This window comes from Macrobrachium nipponense, chromosome 16 (genome assembly GCF_015104395.2).
Source record: "Macrobrachium nipponense isolate FS-2020 chromosome 16, ASM1510439v2, whole genome shotgun sequence".
Taxonomy (NCBI): domain Eukaryota; kingdom Metazoa; phylum Arthropoda; class Malacostraca; order Decapoda; family Palaemonidae; genus Macrobrachium; species Macrobrachium nipponense.
Genome location: NC_087209.1, coordinates 48,853,490 through 48,875,503, shown reverse-complemented (window position 1 = coordinate 48,875,503; position 22,014 = coordinate 48,853,490).

The following is a 22,014-nucleotide window of genomic DNA, read 5'->3' as shown; positions in this document are numbered from 1 at the left end:
ACAAAATAGCAGGAACACCATCAGGCCCTGCTGCAGCTCCATTTTTAATTTCTTTAATGGCCTGCACAATATCAGCTTCATTAATATCTATGTCTGCTAAATATTCACTATTTTCGTCCCTTACTTCTATATCATTATCTTCATTATCTATTCTAGGGGTGAATTCTCTCTTATATCGTTCTGCCAATATGTTGCAAATTTCCTTTTTTTCATTCGTTAATCTCCTTTCAATTCTCAGAGGGCCTATTTCTATTCTTCTTTTATTCATCTTTTTCGTGTCTGAGTATAATAGTTTGGGGTTTTGCTTGATATTTACTAGGGTTTTTTTCTTCCAAGCCCCGGTTTTTCATTTTCTTGATTGTATAATCTTTTGTTCTGCATTTTCTATCTTACTTTTTAGTTCTATAACTTTCCATGCATTTTTTCTTTTTGCAAGACCTTTTTTCCACTTTTTGATTTTCTGGAACAAGATCCTTCTGTCTCTTGGTATGCATGATTGATGTTTACTTTTCTTCTTTGGTATATATTTATCCACTATTTTCTCTAATATTTTATATAATATCTCCGTATTTACCGTTATGTCATCACTTACAAAAATGTTATCCCAATCTTTGTTTAATTCTTCATTTATTTCTGACCATTCTATATTTTTACTGTAGAAGTTGTATTTTCCATATCCTTCCACTTTTTCATTTCTTGCTTATCTCTGTTTTCACTTGCTTTGAATGGACTATTAATTCGTATGACATTATGGTCTGAAATACTAGCATTATAAACTATTATTTCTTTAACATAATTCATGTCGTTCACAAATACTAGGTCTAAAGTATTTTCCTTTCTTGTTGGCAGGTGATTTATTTGTTGAATGTTGTATTCTAGTAGCATATCTAATAGTTTTTCGAATTGCCTCTTATCTTCTGCACTACTATTACTCTCTTTTTTATTGCGGTTCCCATATATTGCGGTTCCCCCTTGATTCCTATTTTTTCTATCTGATCTATAAGTTTGGAACCCTTTCATTTGATCATCATTCCCAGTCTCTTGGGATCAGGTTTTCACTTATATTCATTATTATATCTATTTTCTTTTAAATTTGGGTTAGTTCTTCTAAGTACTCTATTTTTCTTTTTGAGTTACTCGTAACTAAACCTTGCGCATTCATCACTATGATGGTTTGCGTGTTTTCTCCTTCATTTAATATGGGTAATAATAAGGATTTTCCCATGTCTCTTTCCTGTTCTGGTATGTTGTTCTTTTTTTCATTTCCAGAAATTCTGACATTAAAAAATCCAACTTTTCCATAATATTTTATCTTCCTTCATCATAATTATTCATTTTGTGTCTGAATCTGCAATTTTCTCCGTATTTGCAATATCCTCTTGCATCATGAATACAGTTCTTACCTCTTGAGTTGTATCTTGGAGCTGAGGCTTGGAAATATTTTGCTGACATCACTGCATATCACGTTGATGGCTTTGTTTTTTCTTTTACCTGATATTCTTTATTCCTCTCTTTATTTGTTTCTTTCTTATTTTGGATTTTATTACTTGATTGATTATTTATTTGATTTTGATTCATGGCTACAGGGTGCATATATTTACATTTTTTGTCGAACTTACATCCTTTTCCTTCTTTTAGGTTTTTGCATATTTTTGGATGTAGATCTCTGCAATCATCCTCATAGCCGTCTAGGTATGCTCATTTACCATATATTTCATAGTTGTGACATACCTTAGGATGTTTGTAGTAACATCTTTCTCCAAATCTGCAATTCCCTCTTTTCAAAAGGTTACAGACTTTGTCTTTTTTGTCTATTTTTTCCTCTTTCCCGTCATTGTGTAGATGTGGGTAGAGCCTCTTCTGGATTTTCTTTTGTGTTGTCATATCGTAATTTATTTCTTCGTATGCATGCTGCTTTATTGCCTCATATGTAGCATCAATGAGTATCTCTGCATCCATACTTTTATCTTGTTCTTTGTTTTCCTTATTTTTTTCTGTCATTTCAGTTTTGTTTACTTCTCTTCCGTTTTCCTCTTCTTCTTCTTCCTCTTCCTCATCTTCTTCATCCTCAACTATTTGTAAATTCAATCTTGATTTAATAACATTGTCTATCCATGATAGACATGTTGAGCAAAATATTCTGGTATCTTTTCTCATATCTGTCATTACCTCAGCACATTGTGGATGCGTCGGAATGTTGCATGCAGAACATTTTCTGATCAGTTTTTGTGGATTAACTATGATATACCACACCTTACACAGTTTGCATGCTTTTGGCATTCTTTTTCCTATTGCATCAATTAGGATATTCACAATGTTCACCTTATTCATTTTCTTTGTCGGAATATGTTGGTTTATGTATATTTTCTTTATGAGTCTCTTGACCACTTGGATTTTATTTGGAACTTCTTCAATTATTTTCAAGATGTTTTCTGTTGATTTGTTCCAGTTTGAAGGATCATATCCTTCTAATATATCTATGAATGCTTTTGTATCTTTTTGGTTAGGACTGTTGCTGATCTCATAGATGAGAAATGCCAGTTCCCTTCCTGCTACCTCATCGTATTGCGAATCTGCCAAACAAGCTAAATTTCACCATTTTTTGCCACAGTTGGAACTTACTGCCATCTTGTTCTGATTGACAGTATTTCACTTGATAAACTAACTTAGTAGACGCTTTATCCTACTATTTTCACACTAATTTTATCACCGATAGTTCGCGAACACTTCTAGATATTTCTCAAATTCTAGACGTAAGTTAAACTTGTGATATCTGTTGATTAATCAGACTGTGCGAGGGGAAAGTCTCACCAAAAAGATGACTACTAGAGAGAGAGAGAGAGAGAGAGGAGAGAGAGAGAGAGAGAGAGAGAGAGAGAGAGAGAGAGAGAGAGAAATTCTTATAAAACGTCTAAGTGATGGAGGTATAGTTATTATAATATTTTTCTGGTTATAATTTAATATGGAGAGAGAGAGAGAGAGAGAGAGAGAGAGGTTCTAATAAAACGTCAGGGTGAGAGAGAGAGAGAGAGAGAGAGAGAGAGAGAGAGAATTCTCATAAAAAGTTCAAGGTGAAGGAGGTATATTATTATAACTACTTTTTCTGGTTATAATTTGATACAAGAAGAGAGAGAGAGAGAGAGAGAGAGAGAGAGAGAGAGAGAGAGAGAGAGAGAGAGAGAATTCTTATAAAACGTCTGGGTAATGGAGGTATAATTACACAATTTTTTTCAGCATATAGTTTGACATGAAAGAGAGAGAGAGAGAGAGAGAGAGAGAGAGAGAGAGAGAGAGAGAGAGAGAGAGAGAGAGAGAATTCTTAAAGTGTCAGGGTAAAGGAGGTATAATTACTACAATTTTTTCTGCTTACAGTTTAATATGAAAGAGAGAGAGAGAGAGAGAGAGAGACAGACAGACAGACAGCAGGCAGGACAGAGTGATTCTAATAAAAACGTCAGGATGGATGAGAGAGGAGAGAGAGAGAGAGAGAGAGAGAGCGAGAGAGAGAGAGAGGTATAAAAATAAAATAATAATAATAACCTTTATTCCATAATACATTGGGTTTTTCTATTACATCAGGTCATCAACCAAGGTTAGAAAGCGTACATTAAAAGCTATTAAAACAACAATAAAACTCATAGTATATTAAAACATTAATACACACTACATAATATATACACATATATATATATATATATATATATATATATATATATATATATATATATATATATATATATATATATATATATAGATATATATCTATATATATAATATACTATATATATATATATACACATATATACATATACGTATATATATAAAACTTGAATTAGGAAAATTGTAATTTTGGTTATAAAACATTGTTCCTAGAACAATAATTAGTAAAATTACTCCAACATAAATGTTCTCATAATTAATGGCATGTCTTAAAAAGCGGTTATTGACGCGAGACGTGGCTAATGTCAGGTACGGTTGTTTTCCTATAAAACATATCTACGAAGATCAGTTATTGATTTTTAAAAGATTTTTTCTTAGTTTATTTTTTTAAAAGATCTTAGGGATTTTTCGTCTTTCAATGAGCCAGGTAAACTATTCCATAACTGTGGACCCTTAGTATTTATTGCCTTTGATCCTATATCGGTGTTGGCTCTTCTGGACACTAGATTATTTGCTTGTCTTGTAGTCATCCATGTCACCGAGTCAACGGTTCTAAAATTATAAAGCCAGTTCGGAAAAACATTTTTTAAAACTTTAAAAACAAAAACACAGACATCAAAAGTGTACTTGTTTTTCACTTTCAACCAACCCAGTTCTAGTAAAATTGGAGATATATGATCATATTTTCTCACTGTACCCATGGCCACCCGAGCCGCAAATTTTGAAGTTTTGTACTCGTTGCATAAGGACGTTGCTTGTTGAACCCCATATTATATAGCAGTAATGAATTAAACTTAATACTAACGATTGCACTACGATTAGGCGGGTTTCTGGTTCGAATAAATTTTTTAGTCTATTGAGATAAATAAGTGTCCCCATAACTTTTCTGTGCAGTTCATCAATATGTTTTTCGAATGTCATGTATTTATCGAAGTGCACTCCAAGATTCTTTACGGATTCCATAGGTTCGATGATGGCCCCATTAAAATTGATTTTGATGTTATCCCCGATTTCGGATAGATGTTGCCTGGAGCCTAGGAATATACATTGCGTTTTACTTTCATTCAACAACAATGCATCATTCATATAAGGATATAGCCACGTTTCACTCACACATAAAATATCAAAATTGTCTTTTTCTAATAAAGTTTCAACTACATGTTTATTGCTTAAAAGTGACTGTGCATTAATATATATAATAGTTATAAAATTACGGCGATTGGTAGACCTAAACTCTTCGGCACTATCATCTTGGCCATCTTTCTAGTTCTTTTGCAAAATACTACATAATTTGCTCTTATGACCATATTCGTGGCAGTAATTACATTTTAGTTTATGGTCGTATCTACAATTTGACTGTCTGTGGTTAAATTCACCACAATTGTAGCAACCTCTTCCGTATGTCGGTCTATTGTCAGAAAAATTATTCCTGGGAGGATAACGATTAAAATGGTTCAAACTATTGTTTTGTTGTCTATTCCTAACACTATGAGTCTCAACTTGATCTCTCCTATTGTTTCCAGTTCTCAATTTATATGGCATTGGATGGCTGGGGTCACTTCCATATCTAAAGTTTCTATGGTTTCTTACATTGTGATTTCCATAGTTATTCTCTATTACAGATCTTTTTCCATCATTGTTTTGTTTGTGTGCCATCCCATTATCTCATTTCCAGAGAGAGAGAGAACGAGAGAGAGAGAGAGAGAGAGAGACGATAGAGAGCGAGAGTAGAGAGAGAGAGAGAATTCTTATAAAACGTCAAGGTGATGGAGGTATAATCATTATAATATTTTTCTGGTTATAATTTAATATGGAGAGAGAGAGAGAGAGAGAGAGAGAGAGAGAGAGAGAGAGAGAGAGAGAGAGACAGACAGACAGACAGACAGAGTGAATTCTAATAAAACGTCAGAGAGAGAGAGAGAGAGAGAGAGAGAGAGAGAGAGAGAGAGAGAGAGAGAGAGAGAGAGAGAATTCTTATAAAACGTCAAGGTGATGGAGGTATAATTATTATAATATTTTTCTGGTTATAATTTGATATGGAGAGAGAGAGAGATACAGACAGACAGACAGAGAGAATTCTAATAAAACGTCAGAGAGAGAGAGAGAGAGAGAGAGAGAGAGAGAGAGAGAGAGAGAGAGAGAGAGAATTCTTATAAAACGTCAAGGTGATGGAGGTATGATTATTATAATATTTTTCTGGCTATAATCTAATATGGAGAGAGAGAGAGAGAGAGAGAGAGAGAGAGAGAGAGAGAGAGAGAGAGAGAGAGAGAGAGAGAGAGAGACACACACAGACAGACAGACAGAGTGAATTCTAATAAAACGTCAGGGAGAGAGAGAGAGAGAGAGAGAGAGAAAGAGAGAGAGAGAGAGAGAGAGAGAGAGAGAGAAAGAGAGAGAGAGAGAGACACGCAGACAGACAGACAGACAGACAGAGTGAATTCTAATAAAACGTCATCAGGGAGAGAGAGAGAGAGAGAGAGAGAGAGAGAGAGAGAGAGAGAGAGAGAGAGAGAGAGAGAGAGAGAGAGAGAGAATTCTTATAAAACGTCAAGGTGATGGAGGTATAATAATTATAATATTTTTCTGGTTATGATTTAATACGGAGATAGAGAGAGAGAGAGAGAGAGAGAGAGAGAGAGAGAGAGAGAATGTTGACTTAACAACTAGAATTTTGATAGAGTCAAGGTGTTAGAGGTATACGTAAGTTTTTTTTTTTATTTACACCTGATTATGAAAGATGCAGACCTATAGACAGAATGATTCGGTAACGTTAAATTATAACACATATTTTAATTTTCAGGAAAAACTCCAAAGGTCTTAACAACCAACTGAAATGTTAAAGTACAGATATGCTAAAGTAATCCAAAACTCTCTTAACACTACTATAAAGAGCAAGTTTGTGAGCATATACTAACAATTAAATTTAAGAATAATAATCCTCAATATATTGAATATGATATCTGTGTATACCATATTGGCTAAAGACAATTAAAACTTCGGCGCAATCGTGTTTTCAGCACATCGTAAATCAAGGCCACCGAAAATAGGTCTACATATCTTTCGGTGTTCCCGGCATAATGCTGTATGAGCCGCAGCCCATAAATCTCTCAGCTAGCTGTGGTGGCCTATGTTGTTGCGTTGTCAGAAGCTTGATTATGACAACTTTAACCTTCAAATAAAATCTACTGAGTAGGCTAGAGGGCAGCAATTTGGTTTGTTTGATGATTGGAGGGTGGATGACCAACATACCAATTTGCAGCCCCCTGACCTCTGTAGGTTTTAAGATTTGAGGGTGGACAGACAGAAAAAAGTATGGCCGGACAGTAAAATAGCCATGTCAATAGTTTTTTTTTACAGAAAACTAAAAATATGGTCTCAAAAATACATGGCCAAGTCTTTGCGAATTCATTTTCCACGTCAGTGCCGGTTGCGTCATCGATATAATCGTCGTCTGCCTCCAGGATTTTGCAGTCGTTGTTTGAACAGCGTGAGAGAAGCCCTCAGTCAATACACTGCAGATTATTCTTGAGGATGGGAATCAAAAATAGGCAGGGAAAGAGATACGACGTTACGTCCGAGTTCTTCCAAGTAGGATCGGATGACTGACAAGTGGTGACTTGGGGACTGAAAGGAAGAAAAAAAAAAGAAGTAGGTGCGTCCGATAACACGACCTTTTGTGTTTATAGTCCTTGGTTTCTTTAAGGTTCGAAAACGCTATCTTTTTAGACTTTTTTTGCCACTGAAATCAAGTCTTTGGCTTCTTTAGGTTCGAGAACATGAACTTTGTGTCTTTTTTTTGCTACTGAAATAAAGTCTTTGGCTTCTTTAGGTTCGAGAACATGAACTTTGTGTCTTTTTTGCTACTGAAATAAAGTCTTTGGCTTCTTTAAGTTCGAGAACATGATCCTTTGTGTCTTTTTTGCCACTGAAATCAAGTCTTTGGCTTTTTTATGTTCGAAAACATAAACTTTGTGTCTTTTTTTGCCACTGAAATCAAGTCTTTGCATTCTTTAGGTTCGGGAACATGATCCTTTGTGTCTTTTTTGCCACTGAAATCAAGTTTTCGGCGTCTTTAGGTTCGAAAACACGATATTTTTTACCTTCTTCGCTACTGAAACCAAGTCCCAGGTAAATAAAGAGAAGTTGACGAAAGATCTGATTTTTGAAAATGAGGCTGAAAAGCCGAGAGCTCTTTGGCACTTTCAGCTATTCAGTGATAAGAAACTAAACAAGAGGGAGATGGAGTGTTTCGACAACAAGATGGGAGAAAGGAAGAGGGAGTGGAGGTAAAGTAAAATGATAAAAAGTTGTGGCAGCTAGATGCAGCAGAAGGGACGGTGCAGACAACCTTAAGAAATGCCTACAGTGCACTATGCAAGGTGCACTGGCATCACACTCTTCCTTACTCAGGTCATAGGAGAGTTTGGGTAAGTAGGCTGGATACTGGGAAATCAAAATTCTGATGATATACAAACACAAACTTCGCTGCTCAGCCATTGTAGTTCATCGAGCTGTTTTGTCAGCAAAATGCCAAAAATCAAAGATGGAGGGAGGCATGTGGGTTAGGGGGGAGAGGGGGTTTGCTGAGTGGGGGGGGAGGGAAATCAAGCTCTGTTTTGAGCAGCCTTACCCAAGTTTCAAGAGCTCCCAAGCAAATGGCTTTTCGATTGCCTCTCTCTCTCTCTCATCTCTCTCTCTCTCTCTCTCTCTCTCTCTCTCTCTCTCTCACTCTCTCAATGAGGTAACTGGTTGAATATGTCAGCATCTTGGCCGATCCTTCAAGGGCAAAGGAACTTATGTAAAGAGGAGACGAAATGACCCTCAAAACTACGTGGGGAAGAGAGAGAGAGAGAGAGAGAAGAGAGAGGAAGAGAGAGAGAGAGAGTAAAATTGTCAGTGATTGCAGATAAGATTCAAAGTCTCCACATAAATATGAATGATTTCCCATCTCTCTCTCTCTCTCTCTCTCTCTCTCTCTCTCTCTCTTCTCTCTCTCTCTCTTCCCCACGTAGTTTTGAGGGTCATTTCGTCTCCTCTTTACACAAGTTCCTTTGCCCTTGAAGGATCGGCCAAGATGCCGACATATTCAACCAGTTACCTCATTGAGAGAGGAAATTATATTAGCATTACAGGACACAGAATTTATCCTAGTTTCCCTGAGAAAAAGGATAAGAGATAAGTTCACTGTGATATAATCTTGGGAAACATTAAATGATAACGCTGTTATTTTTGGCTGATAGAGAGAGAGAGAGAGAGAGAGAGAGAGAGAGAGAGAGAGAGAGAGAGAGAGAGAGAGAGCAGGCTGGAGAAAATGATTATTTAATGAGAGAGTCAGTCAGGAAAAATGTGCTCTATTTTTAGACTATTTCCTCCAACCATTCAACATTTATATTGTCAATAGACACGAAAAGATGAACCAATCAATCAGTCATCAAACAACCTTTTGCTGCCCTAATGAAGATGGATAAAAGTCAATTATACAAGGATTTGCGTAGGATTCTGTGCCTGACAACTGAGTTGCGTTTTATTAGGAAAAATGAGAAATGGTTCATCAATATATCTCTGAATATTCAACTAAAACAATTTTGAAGTTATACCAACATTCAAAACAATATCTCGCGGAAAGTTCCGCAATCATGTAACAACTGGCTTCGGACAGTTGTTTTAAAGTTACTTTTCAAATTTCGGTTTAACATGTGAAAGCCAGAGATGTCTATATTTTATATCGCATTTCTTGATTTTAGAATCAAGATTGAAAGTGAAAAAGAAACAGGAATGGTGTAAGACTTCTAAAAAATGTTATTGAAAAGAAGACATTATGGACCTACAAATTTCTGGTTTATCATTTTATATCACATTTATTGATTCTAGAATCAACATTAAAAGTGAAAAAAACAGGATTGGTGTAAGACTTCTAAAAACAATTATTGAAACGAAGACTTTAGAGACATTCAAATTTCTGTCTTAATTTAACATGTGAAAGTAATTAATCCAAATTTGGAGATGTCCATATTTTTTTCAATTCGAATCCTCATCGATTTTAGAATGAACACTAAAATGACATAACAAGAACAATGTAAAGAAAGTCTTATAAGAATAAAAAAAATTAATCATAATTTTGAGATGCCCATATTTTTTCAAATGAAATCCTCATTGATTTTAGAATAAAAATTAAAAGTGACAATTAAGAACAATATATAAAAAATTCTTATAAGAATAAAAAAATATATATTTGGAAGGCATCCATCTTTGATCTACGTCAAAATAAACCCAATTACAACACATTATCGACAATATTCCTCTATAATTCATACTATGTTGCAACGGACTACTCTTTAACATAATATATTCGAATAATTTTCTTCTTTTTTTTAAGCTTCCATCCGTTAGAAAAATAACTAATTCTGGGTTATATACTGCCTACCCTCTAATACGATATATAGATCAGCATGCGTTGACGGTCGAGCTCTGAAATATTCAGCAGGAAACGCACTCAACAAAGTCATTATAGGTCATTAATCCCGGTAGGAAAGGTGAGCAAATATTCCTCGTGCGTTGCTCGAGTGAAATTACGTTTATTTAATCATTTTTAAAGTTTTTGTTCGTTATTGTTGTTAATAATATAATTCTGTAACATGATTTGGATTCCATTTTAGTGTTAGTATTTGCTTTGTAAATTAAAATTTATGTATAAATGTTATATATTATATATATATATATATATATATATATATATATATATATATATATATATATGTTGATAAATAAAGACTGATAATATGTTTCGTTGTGACATTTCTTGGAATGTGAAGACTGATCACTTTTAACTTCCCATGGAGACAGAGTCCAAAGCGACGACCTGAGAAAGCTGACATCTCTTTCTGGGATGGTGTGATACGAAGATGCTTACTTGGGCAGGTCAATGTTCGTTCTGTGGGTTTGTGAGTTCATGAGGGCTTGTTCAAGGTGCCTTTGAAAACTGGCTGCGACCAGTTACCGATGAGTGTGAATTCGTCTGTACGTGTACTAACTCTGTCCGTTGATAACGGCTTGGTTTAGCCGAGAACTGGGGAGACAGCTACGGGAGAAAAGGCAGAATGCTGGGATAGCTCTGCAAAAGTCTATTTATTAAAGTGTGTGAAGTTCCAGGCTGCAATGGGTGAGTTATCATGATTTAGCCAAAGGGATGGCTTGTTTTGATATCTTGTAAAGATGTTCCATTTCATTTAATCTTTTGACTTTGTCTTTATGATTGTGTGTGCTCACTAGTGTGTTCTCCTGTGTTTTAAACAGGCGGTTCTGGTGAGGGGACCGAGTGTTCTAGTGAGGGGACCGAGTGTCCTAGGGACCGAGTGTCCTAGTGAGGGGACTGTATTTTGGAGAAGAGATAATTGGTGTGACTAATTACTGATTAAGACATTTAAATACCGAGGGGTTATCTGAGTTAGTTGTCTGTGAGATTTGAACTATTTTCATTACATTGATCTTGTAAGAACTTGAATTATTCAACTAATACTTTACTTTGAATAAAACGTTATATTTTTTGTAACTCCGACTCTAATTTAATGACCTGATGGAATGGAGAGAGAGAGAGAGAGAGAGAGAGAGAGAGAGAGAGAGAGAGAGAGAGAGGGGGGGGGGGAGCTTTTGCCAGTGATCACTTTGAGAGAGAGAGAGAGGTTGAGAGAGAGAGAGAGAGAGAAGGAGAGAAGGGACTGAGGGTTATCAGTTCGCCTAACGCTCAGGCTAAACTCATACCAAATATTAAATACCGGGGGGGCGACGCCCTTCACTGGTAATAGTTGGTGGCAGGCGGTTTAAGAGGCTTTTTATATATTTTATAAGCTGTAGGTACGCTAACAAAGAGACTGGAGACCAGTTAGACATAGATGTTTTTTTTAGGGTAGGAAAAGGGGTTATAATCATGTCACAGGCATAATAGTTTGGTGTCTCAGCGGTGTTCGAACGAAAAAACCTTTTGTGAGATTAGTATGATTTTGAGAATGCGTTGTATTTCAGTTAATAATTTGTGGGGGTTAAGGTGTGTCCATCTAGTGGTAGTACTGAGTGAAGACAATTGAACTAGAGTCATCAATTTTGCCCACGGTGATGCCTCGAGGGGTCGGGCACATTCATTTAGAGCTGAGACATTGCGAGTGCATTCCTGAGACGTCTGTGTTTCTGTGTATTAGCGTGTTTTGCACAGATTCTGGGTTTTCTCTCATTACGAAGCAGTGAGTGTTAAAATGTTCCTTTGAGAGTCCTGGGTTTTTTTTTTTTTTTTTATTATTTTGTGAATTGTGGGATTGGTTTAGGATACCACATTTTTTTCCCATAGTGGCAGAAAGTGACGTGTTTTTTTTATTGGCGCATGTTTAGAAGAGACGCATTCGTCTTTGTGTTAATATATGCGTGTGTATGAATGATTTTCATACATGCGAAACTGTGCTTGAATTGCATTTTTTTGCTTGGAAAAAGAGCGCCCGCTCGTTCTTATGCGCTCAGCACATTTTATGCTAACCGACCCACAGGGGTATTGCAAGGGGCAGGCGAGTAGTGGTCTGCCTCGGGGGTTATCGCTTGACCGGGAGGGTGAAACTTTTTATTTTTTTAGTTGGGGGTGAACTCCTTTTTTTCTCTCTCTTTGTGTTGGGGCATCGGAGATGAGTTTGCCCTTGAATAAGGAAATTTCCAGTGCCACAGGACATCAGCTGATAATGATTAGTTGATGATGTGAGATGCCCGTAGGGTTTTTTTTTTAGAAAGAGATTTTCTTTCTCTTGAGTGAAGAGAAAAGAAAATGTTATGCATATGGGATGTGTGCAAGTTTTTCTTATGCTTTGGAAGGCACAAATATAATGGGGACACAGTGATTATTTTTTTTAATAGAGATTTGAGTGGTGTTGGAGAGATTACTTTAAAATGGTGCTGTGTGGTGATGAGTGATGATAATTGATGACTGATGTTGTCAATTGGTAATGCCTGGTGGTGCTGACTGATGATGATTGCTGACTGGTGTTGTCAGGTGGTGTTGCCTTTGGTGGTGGGTGGGTGCTTCATATTGTATATGGTGTATACTGGGGGAATTGCAATATTAGACAATATTTTACGAGAGATTTGAGATATTTCATGGGAGATTATTTTATAATTATTACAGATAATTATATTATGGAGAATTATTACAATGAATTATGGGAGAAGTTTTGTGGTTAATTATTTATTGAGTTTCTGTGACTTTGGAGAATATGTCAGTCATTCATGAGTGATGAATCTGGCTGAATCTTGATGAATCTGGCTGAATTTTTGGTGAATTGTGCTGAATTTTGCTGAACTTTTGGTGAATTTTGTGCTGAATTTTTGGTGAATGGGCAAGCATTAACATTGGTGATGTTTTTTATACTAATACTGGTGATTTTGATGATAGCAATTTTGGTGATACTGCTGATAATGATACTTCTAATACTAGTGATTTTTTTTATATACTAATACATGGGTGTTGTAATGCTGTCAAGGGTGGTGTTGTCTTTTTTTGAATTTGGGAGGAACTAACGACACATTAGTTGTTTTTTCTTTTTTTATGAGTTCAGCAGATAATTGCTTGACATCTACGTGAGTCATGGGGATAGTTAACAGTGCCGTTGATTTTTCTGTTTCCTTGTTTGGAAGTTAGCCATCGCTGACACAAGTTTTTTTTTATCATGGGGGAATTTGAATATATTTTTTCTCTCCAGTTTCTGTAAGAATTTTTTAATGTCTCAGTTCGTGACTTAGAGTCATTGTTCGGGAACGTGTTTAAGTTTTCAGCTGTTTGATGCTGCAAAGAGATTTATGGGAGAATTTTTGCATTTTTTGAATGCATACGTAATGGCACTACATTTTTTTTTTCTCTGGATATTTGTGTTCCAGAAATTGTGGGTTACTTGCACAATACCTTTGTTGTATTTGTGACAATTTTGCCAGAGATAGGAAACTTGGTTAAGTTTTCTAGTGGCCTATGTTGTAGTGCATATGGAGAAGTCTTTGCTTAGACACTTTGAATTTGGAGTGTTGTTATAATGAGTTGTGGCACATTGGTGATTTTTCCTAGAATTTCTTGAGCAATTTTTATTTGCCGAGGTTTTGGCTTTTTCAGCAGTTAGCTAAGGAGAGAGTTTAGTTTTTGACTAAAACATTGAGTTATTCTCTGGAGAATTGGAGGTATATTATTTTGGAGATATAATTTGAGGTATAATATATTGGAGATATATTTTTAGCCATTTTATATTTGCCTTTGGTGGTGAGAGCTATGTTTAGTTCAATTATTTTGCAGCCATCTTTGTTGCAAATGGAGACACATTTTTGAGGAGATATGGGCAATATTTATGAGTGTGTCAGCTGGATGCTTTGAGTGTATTTTTTTGGAGATGGGATTTCGTTTTTTGATTATCTTACTTGGAGATATATTATTCTTTGGAGACTTGTTTTATCCCACATGGAGTTATTGGTGAAATAGAGGTAAGTATTTTTTATTTGCCGAAATAGAGGTGAACATTTTTTATTCCTGGAGTGGTGTTTTTATTAACACGTGGTTATTGGGGAAATAAGAGGAAATATGGTGTGGTGTGGTTATTAATTAAATGGAGGAAATATTTTTTTATCACCAGAGTGGTTTTATTATTAATATGGTGATTTACATATTTATATATATATGGAGATGGCATTAATCTTTAGCGGGTGGCCTTTTTTGTGGTTATAATTTTTTCTTGAGTTGAATTCCTGGGAGTTTTTTCGAGCCAAGAGAAGAGTTCTGTGTTTCTTTTTTGTTTTGTGACTAATTGGAGGCGAGTGGCATTACTGCATTGTGGTCCTATGAAGATGTTATTTTTGGAGCCATATCATTGCTGAATTACGAGTTTATTGTAGTTTTTTATCCCGAATAGGTGATAATTTTTTTTATATAATTGGGCAGTAACATGTGAGAGATATGTCTTCGAGACAAATTTTGAGCATCTTAGTCATATCCTGGAGATAATTTAGTGAAATGTGCTTACTTCGTGTCAGTATAGAACATTTTTTGGAGAATCGTGGGTTTCTGAAGTTTCGAGTCTGATTAGACATTTTTTACGCTGCAGTTCGAGAACACGTGTCCGCAGGTGGATTTTTTTGCTGACAGTACTGTGATGAGTCTGGTGTGCTGACTCACTTCCTCTAGTGGTGATTGCTCAGAGTTTTTGCAATATCTGGAAATGTTGACCATAGCATTTCATGAAAGTGCATGTGTAATGGGTTGCTTTCTGGCCATGTCTGGTTTATGAATAGTTGCGATGGCAAAAATTCCGTAACTATACATATTGCATTTGTTGGGGAAAACGCGAGGTTATGTATATCATATATATATTATGTGCTTTGTGATGGGGGAAGTTTACTTGTGATTATCTTTTTTTTATTTTTATTTTTTTCCTTTTCTTATTAGAGATGTAATTGGGATTCAGCTTTAAATAGCATTTCTTTTTGGACGGGTGATGTAATTTATCGGGGTTGTGATTTACATAAATGGGCGTTTGACATTAAGTCTCATTGTAATTAACCCTTAAACGCCGCAAGCGGTAAAAAAAAAAAAATGTCTCCCGTGTGCCGGAGACGTTTCAGAGTCAGCGCGGAAGCGGAAAAAATATTTTTTTCAAAAAATCACAGCGCGCTTAGTTTTAGGATTAAGAGTTCATTTTTGGCTCCTTTTTTTGTCATTGCCTGACGTTTAGTATGCAACCATCAGAAATGAAAAAATTATCATTATCATATATAAATAATGCGATATATGATAGCGCAAATACGAAATTTCATATATAATTGTATTTAAATCGCAATGTGCGCAAAACAGTTAAAGATAACAAGTTACTTTTTTTTCGTTGTAATGTACACTAAATTGCAATCATTTAGGTATATAACACATTGTAAAACGATAAAAGCAACACAGAGAAAATATTATCACAAAATAATGCATGAATTTGTAACGCGCGGACGTAAACAAATATTTTTTCAAAAATTCACCATAAATATAAATATTGTCCTAGAGACTTCCAATTTCTTTCAAAATGAAGACAAATGATTGAATATTACTATACTGTAAGAATATTAGCTTACAAATGCAGTTTTCGACCATATCTGACGAGTTAAAGTTGACCGAATGTCGAATTTTTTTTATATATATTTTTTTATATGCAATTATTTCGGAAATAAGAAAAGCTACAAATTTCAAATATTTTTCGTTTTATTCTACATGAAATCACGCACATTTTCATATATAAAACTCTATGAAATGCCTAATATGAAATGGAGCAAATATTCGGAGAATGGGACTTACGCATTTCGGAGATTTGTGGCGGAGAATCCGCGCTCGGAGGGAAGGAAAGTTTTTTTTTTAAATTCACCATAAATTTAAATATTGTGCTAGAGACTTCGAATTTGTTTCACGATGAGATAAATGACTGAATATTACTAGACTGTAAGAGTTTTATCTTACAATTGCGTTTTTCGACCATTTCGGTAGAGTCAAAGTTGACCGAACGTGGTTTTTTTTCTATTTATCGTGATTTATATGCAAATATTTCAAAAATGAGAAAAGCTACAACCTTCAACTATTTTTTGTTGTATTATACATGAAAATGCGCACATTTTCATATATAAAACTTTATGTAACGGCTAATTTAAAATGGTGCAAACATTACCACAATCGCACGTATGATTTTTTCGGAAGAGTTACCGCGCGGACGTAAAGAAAATGTTATTTTTTTCATAAATTCACCATAAATCGAAATATTGTGCTAGAGACTTCCAATTTGTTGCAAAATGAAGGTAAATGCTTGAATATTACTAGAATATAGGCGTTTTAGCTTACAATTGCGTTTTTTCGACCATTTCGGTAGTAGATCAAAGTTGACCAAAGGTTGAAAATTTGTCACTTATCATTTTTATATGAAAATATTTCAAAATTGATAAAAGCTACAACCATGGGTTGTTTTTAGTTGTATTGTGCATGAAATTGCGCACATTTTATATATAAAAACTTTATGTAACGGCTAATTTAAAATGGTGCAAACATTACCACAATCGCATGTATGATTTTTTCGGAAGAGTTACCGCGCGGACGTAAGGAAAATTTTTTTTTCATAAATTCACCATAAATCGAAATATTGTGCTAGAGACTTCCAATTAGTTTCAAAATTAAAGATAAATGATTGAATATTACTAAAATATAAGAGTTTTAGCTTACAATTGCGTTTTTCGACCATTTCGGTAGAGTCAAAGTTGACCGAAGGTTGAAATTTTGGCACTTATCGTTATTTATATGAAATATCTAAAAACTAATAAAAGCAACAATCATGAGTATTTTTTTGTTGTATTTTACATAAAAATGCGCCAATTTTCATATATAATACTCCATGTAACGGCTAATTTAAAATGGTAAAAAATTATGTCAAAGTGACGAAATAATTTCCGAGATGTGTCACAGATACTTTTTAGTGCGGCAAGAAAGAAATTCGCGCTTGCGCGCCTGCGTAACGATTGTAAACAAAACAACACCTTGATCCGTGAACTCCCAGCATCCCCAAGGCGCGTGATTCAAGAGTTTTGGCTGGTAGGCCTAAAAGTATTTTTCCACGAATTTTTAAAAAAAAACTTTTGTATGTCGACGTAAAATACATCCAGTCGGCACCCGAGAGACAAAAAAATGTCGACGTAAAATACGTCCAGTCGGCGTTTAAGGGTGGGTTAATTATGTGAGCAGTAAAGGGTTTTTGCTGTTAAACATTGGAGAATTTTTACTGATTTTGTGAGTTGTTGAAATATCAGAGCTTGAGAGAACATTTTTTATTTTTGGGGCCTGGGCTTGTTACGCAATTTTTTTTCTTTTATCTTGTGCTCATTAACTTTTTTATTTTTTTACTTGTGAGAACTTTCGAGTTTGAAATGTGAGTGCAGAAGTCCGTGGAGTTACTGTGAGTTTTGGGTGAGGTGTGTGTTAGTGTATGAGTTTGGAGAATTAAGTTAGAGAATTAATATTTTTTTTTGTTTTGCAACAAGTTGTGATAATGACTTATGATTTGGTGGTCATATTAAATGGAGTTAGTTGGGAGATGTTCAGTTAGTATTTCTGAATTATTGAGGTCATTATCTGATAGAAGTAGTATGTCTGCGGTTAATTTTTCTTTTTTGATTGACCAATGACTTGACTGACATACTTAAACACACCATAATCGTCGTTCCCCGACGCTAGCAAGACGCCCACCAGCCGTGCAGAGATGTTGCTGTCGTTTGTCCAGGGTAATTACGAGAGTTTCTACGAGTCTGCAGAGTTCTACAGCGCTTTTATACGCCAAGTGTTATTTGAGATGAAGCGTGATAGACATTACTTTATAATGCCAGAGACGTGCAGTTACTTATATTTTTTTTTTTAAGCCGGCCAATGTTTCTTATATATATAAGCTGTTTTATGTGACCTATGGCTAGGCAGGGGCTAGCCAGTGTAGTGGCCGAGCTACTGTTATAAATAAAGGCTGATATTATGTTTTGTTGTGACATTTCTTGGAATGTGAAGACTGATCACTTTTAACTTCCAAAGCGACGACCTGAGAAAGCTGACATCTCTTTCTGGGATGGTGTGATACGAAGATGCTTACTTGGGCAGGTCAATGTTCGTTCTGTGGGTATGTGAGTTCATGAGGGCTTGTTCAAGGTGCCTTTGAAAACTGGCTGCGACCAGTTACCGATGAGTGTGAATTCGTCTGTACATGTACTAACTCTGTCCGTTGATAACGGCTTGGATTAGCCGAGAACTGGGGAGACAGCTACGGGAGAAAAGGCAGAATGCTGGGATAGCTCTGAGGAAGTCTATTTATTAAAGTGTGTGAAGTTCCAGGCTGCAATGGGTGAGTTATCATAATTTAGCCAAAGGGTTGGCTTGTTTTGATATCTTATAAAGTTGTTCCATTTCATTTAATCTTTTGACTGTGTCTTATGATTGTGTGTGCTCACTAGTGTGTTCTCCTGTGTAACAGGCGGTTCTGGTGAGGGGACCGAGTGTTCTAGTGAGGGGACCGAGTGTCCTAGTGAGGGGACTGTATTTTGGAGAAGAGATAATTGGTGTGACTAATTACTGATTACGACATTTAAATACCGGGGGGTTATCTGAGTTAGTTGTCTGTGAGACTTGAACTATTTTCATTACATTGATGTTCTTGTAAGAACTTGAATTATTCAACTAATACTTTACTTTGAATAAAACGTTATATTTTTTTGTAACTTCGACTCTAATTTAATGACCTGATGGAATGGAGAGAGAGAGAGAGAGAGGAGAGAGAGAGAGAGAAGAGAGAGAGAAGGGGGAGCTTTTGCCAGTGATCGTTTAGAGAGAGATAGAGGTTGAGAGAGAGAGAGAGAGAGAGGGAGAGAAGGGACTGAGGGTTATCAGTTCGCTAAACGCATACCTTCGCTGGTAATGAGACCTTTCGACGTTCAAACGTCCTTTATTAAGCAGATGAACTGACATGCATGAGGAAAAAGACAAAACTGACAGATACGGATTTTAAAGAGATCAGTACCTAGAATCCGACACACCTGGAAGATGAGTAACCTTCCCAAACAAGCATAAACAATGGGTGCAATTAAAAGTTTAAGACAATCATCTCAATTAAAGGATTACAGGTGACAGCTATTCAGAACTTTGGTAAAAAAAACTATATTCACAATACATATTCACAATACATGTTAGACATACATTACAACGAAGATAACTCTAAGGCAACTAATTTTTATTTAAGTCTGTAATTATATCTTTGAGGTCATTCTTAAACATGTTACAAATACAAGGGTCTAAATGAAAAAGGCTATGACTAACATTGAAATTACAATGAAAAGTAGGTTGTATTAAAGCAGATTCTAAAAGATTTCGTGATAAGACATCTCTTGACCTTGCAATTGCTGAACTACCAACCCAATTTATTCGGCGGATGTTTTCACTTAAATGGATGAATATTGCATTAGATGTTTGCCCAGTTTTTACAGAATATTTATGCTGGCTTAGCCTTACTTCTAGGCCCTTGCTAGACTGTCCGAGATAAAATGAGGGACAATCCATACATGGAATTTTATATATTATATTGTTGCTTTCTCTGGGGCTATTTTTTATTAACATTCCTTTTAGTGTGTTATTATAGGAAAAAACAAGGTTTACATTAAAAGGTTTTAACAATGATTTAATGGTTTCAAATCCGTTAAAATAAGGCAAACTGACAATGCTCTTAGAATTTTCTTTCTGCGTGTTACTTGCACTATAAAACTTTTTGTGGGCTTTATTATAACAAATATCTAATATATGTGAAGGATAGCATAAATCTTTCCCTATTTTTCTTATGTATTCAATTTCTTGATCCAAATATTGGAGACTGATAATGCGCAATGCTCATAAAAACATAGGAGAAAAAATTGATATTTTTATGTTAAGATGGTGGCCTGAGAAGAAATGAACATAAGTTAAGTTGTTGGTCGGTTTCCTATAAATACTGAATTTACATTGAAATGGTTCTCTATGTATCAAAACGTCTAAGTAAGGGAGGCAATTGTCTATTTCTAATTCTAGAGTAAACTTAATCGATGGTACCTGGTTATTTAATTTAGAGATTAAATCATTTACATCAATACCGACAGGCAGAACAGCTAAAATATCATCAACATAACGATACCACTTTACAGGAAAATAAATGATATTAGGTAAGTAGCGTTTTTCAAAGAATTCCATTTCACGTAAGCAAGCCCTACTGGATGATGATGTGACTTATAAAAAACTAACAAAAAAATCCCCTTGATCAAGTCATAAAAAACTTCAATAGCACAGTGATTAAAAATAAAACAGAACTATTAGGCAAATTGTCAGTCAAATCTCCTTCTCTTCCTAACTTGTATGGATTAGTCAAAATGCACAAAGAAAATAACTCATGCGGCCAATTATCAATACTGTTGGTTCAATTTCATATAAACTTTCGAAATATATCACTAAGATCTTGTCCCCGTTACTTGGAACCATCTCTGATTCTCATATATATAATTCTCTTGATTTAGTTGATAAATTAAACAAAATTGCTCTTTGCCCTAATGATAGATTCGTTAGTTTTGATGTATGTTCTCTTTTTTCTAAAGTCCCTATAGACTCTATTTTAGAATATCTTAGTAACCTCTACCAATAAGTCACATTATTTCACTTACGAGTTTGTGCATTTGTGATTGTAAGTTTATATTCAATGGTGAATTTTATCAACAGATATTTGGCATGGTAATGGGAAATCCTTTATCACCACTACTCTCAGGCCACCATCTTAACATAAAAATATCAATTTTTTCTTCTATGTTTTTACGAGAATTGCGCATTGTCAGTCCCCAATATTTGGATCAAGAAATTGAATACATAAGAAAAATAGGGAAAGATTTATGCTATCCTTCACATATATTAGATATTTGTTATAATAAAGCCCACAAAAAGTTTTATAGTGTAAGTAACACGCAGAAAGAAAATTCTAAGAGCATTGTCAGTTTGCCTTATTTCAACGGATTTGAAACCATTAAATCATTGTTAAAAGCTTTTAATGTCAACCTATTTTTTTTCCTATAATAACACACTAAAAGGAATGTTAATAAAAAATTGCCCCAGGGAAAGCAACATTTTATCCCTCATTTTATCTCGGACAGTCTAGCAAGGGCCTAGAAGTAAGGTTAAGCCAGCATAAATATTCTGTAAAAACTGGGCAAACATCTAATGCAATATTCATTCATTTAAGTGAAAACAACCACCGAATAAATTGGGTAAGTAGTTAAGTAATTGCAAGGTCAAGAGATGTCTTATTACGAAATCTTTTAGAATCTGCTTTAATACAACTTACTTTTCATTGTAATTTCAATGTTAGTCGTGGCCTTTTTCATTTAGACCCTTGTATTTGTAACATGTTTAAGAATGACCTCAAAGATATAATTACAGACTTAAATAAAAATTAGTTGCCTTAGAGTTATCTTCGTTGTAATGTATGTCTAACATGTATTGTGAATATGTATTGTGAATATGGTTTTGTTTACCAAAGTTCTGAATAGCTGTCACCTATAATCCTTTAATTGTCTTCTCCTTGTATCTGAGATGATTGTCTTAAACTTTTAATTGCACCCATTGTTTATGCTTGTTTGGGAAGGTTACTTATTTTCCAGGTGTGTCGGATTCTAGGTACTAATCTCTTTATAATACCTATCCGTCAGTTATACGAATCTTCTTGTTTTGTCTTTTTCCTCATGTATGTCAGTTCATCTGCTTAGTAAAGGACGTTTGAACGTCGA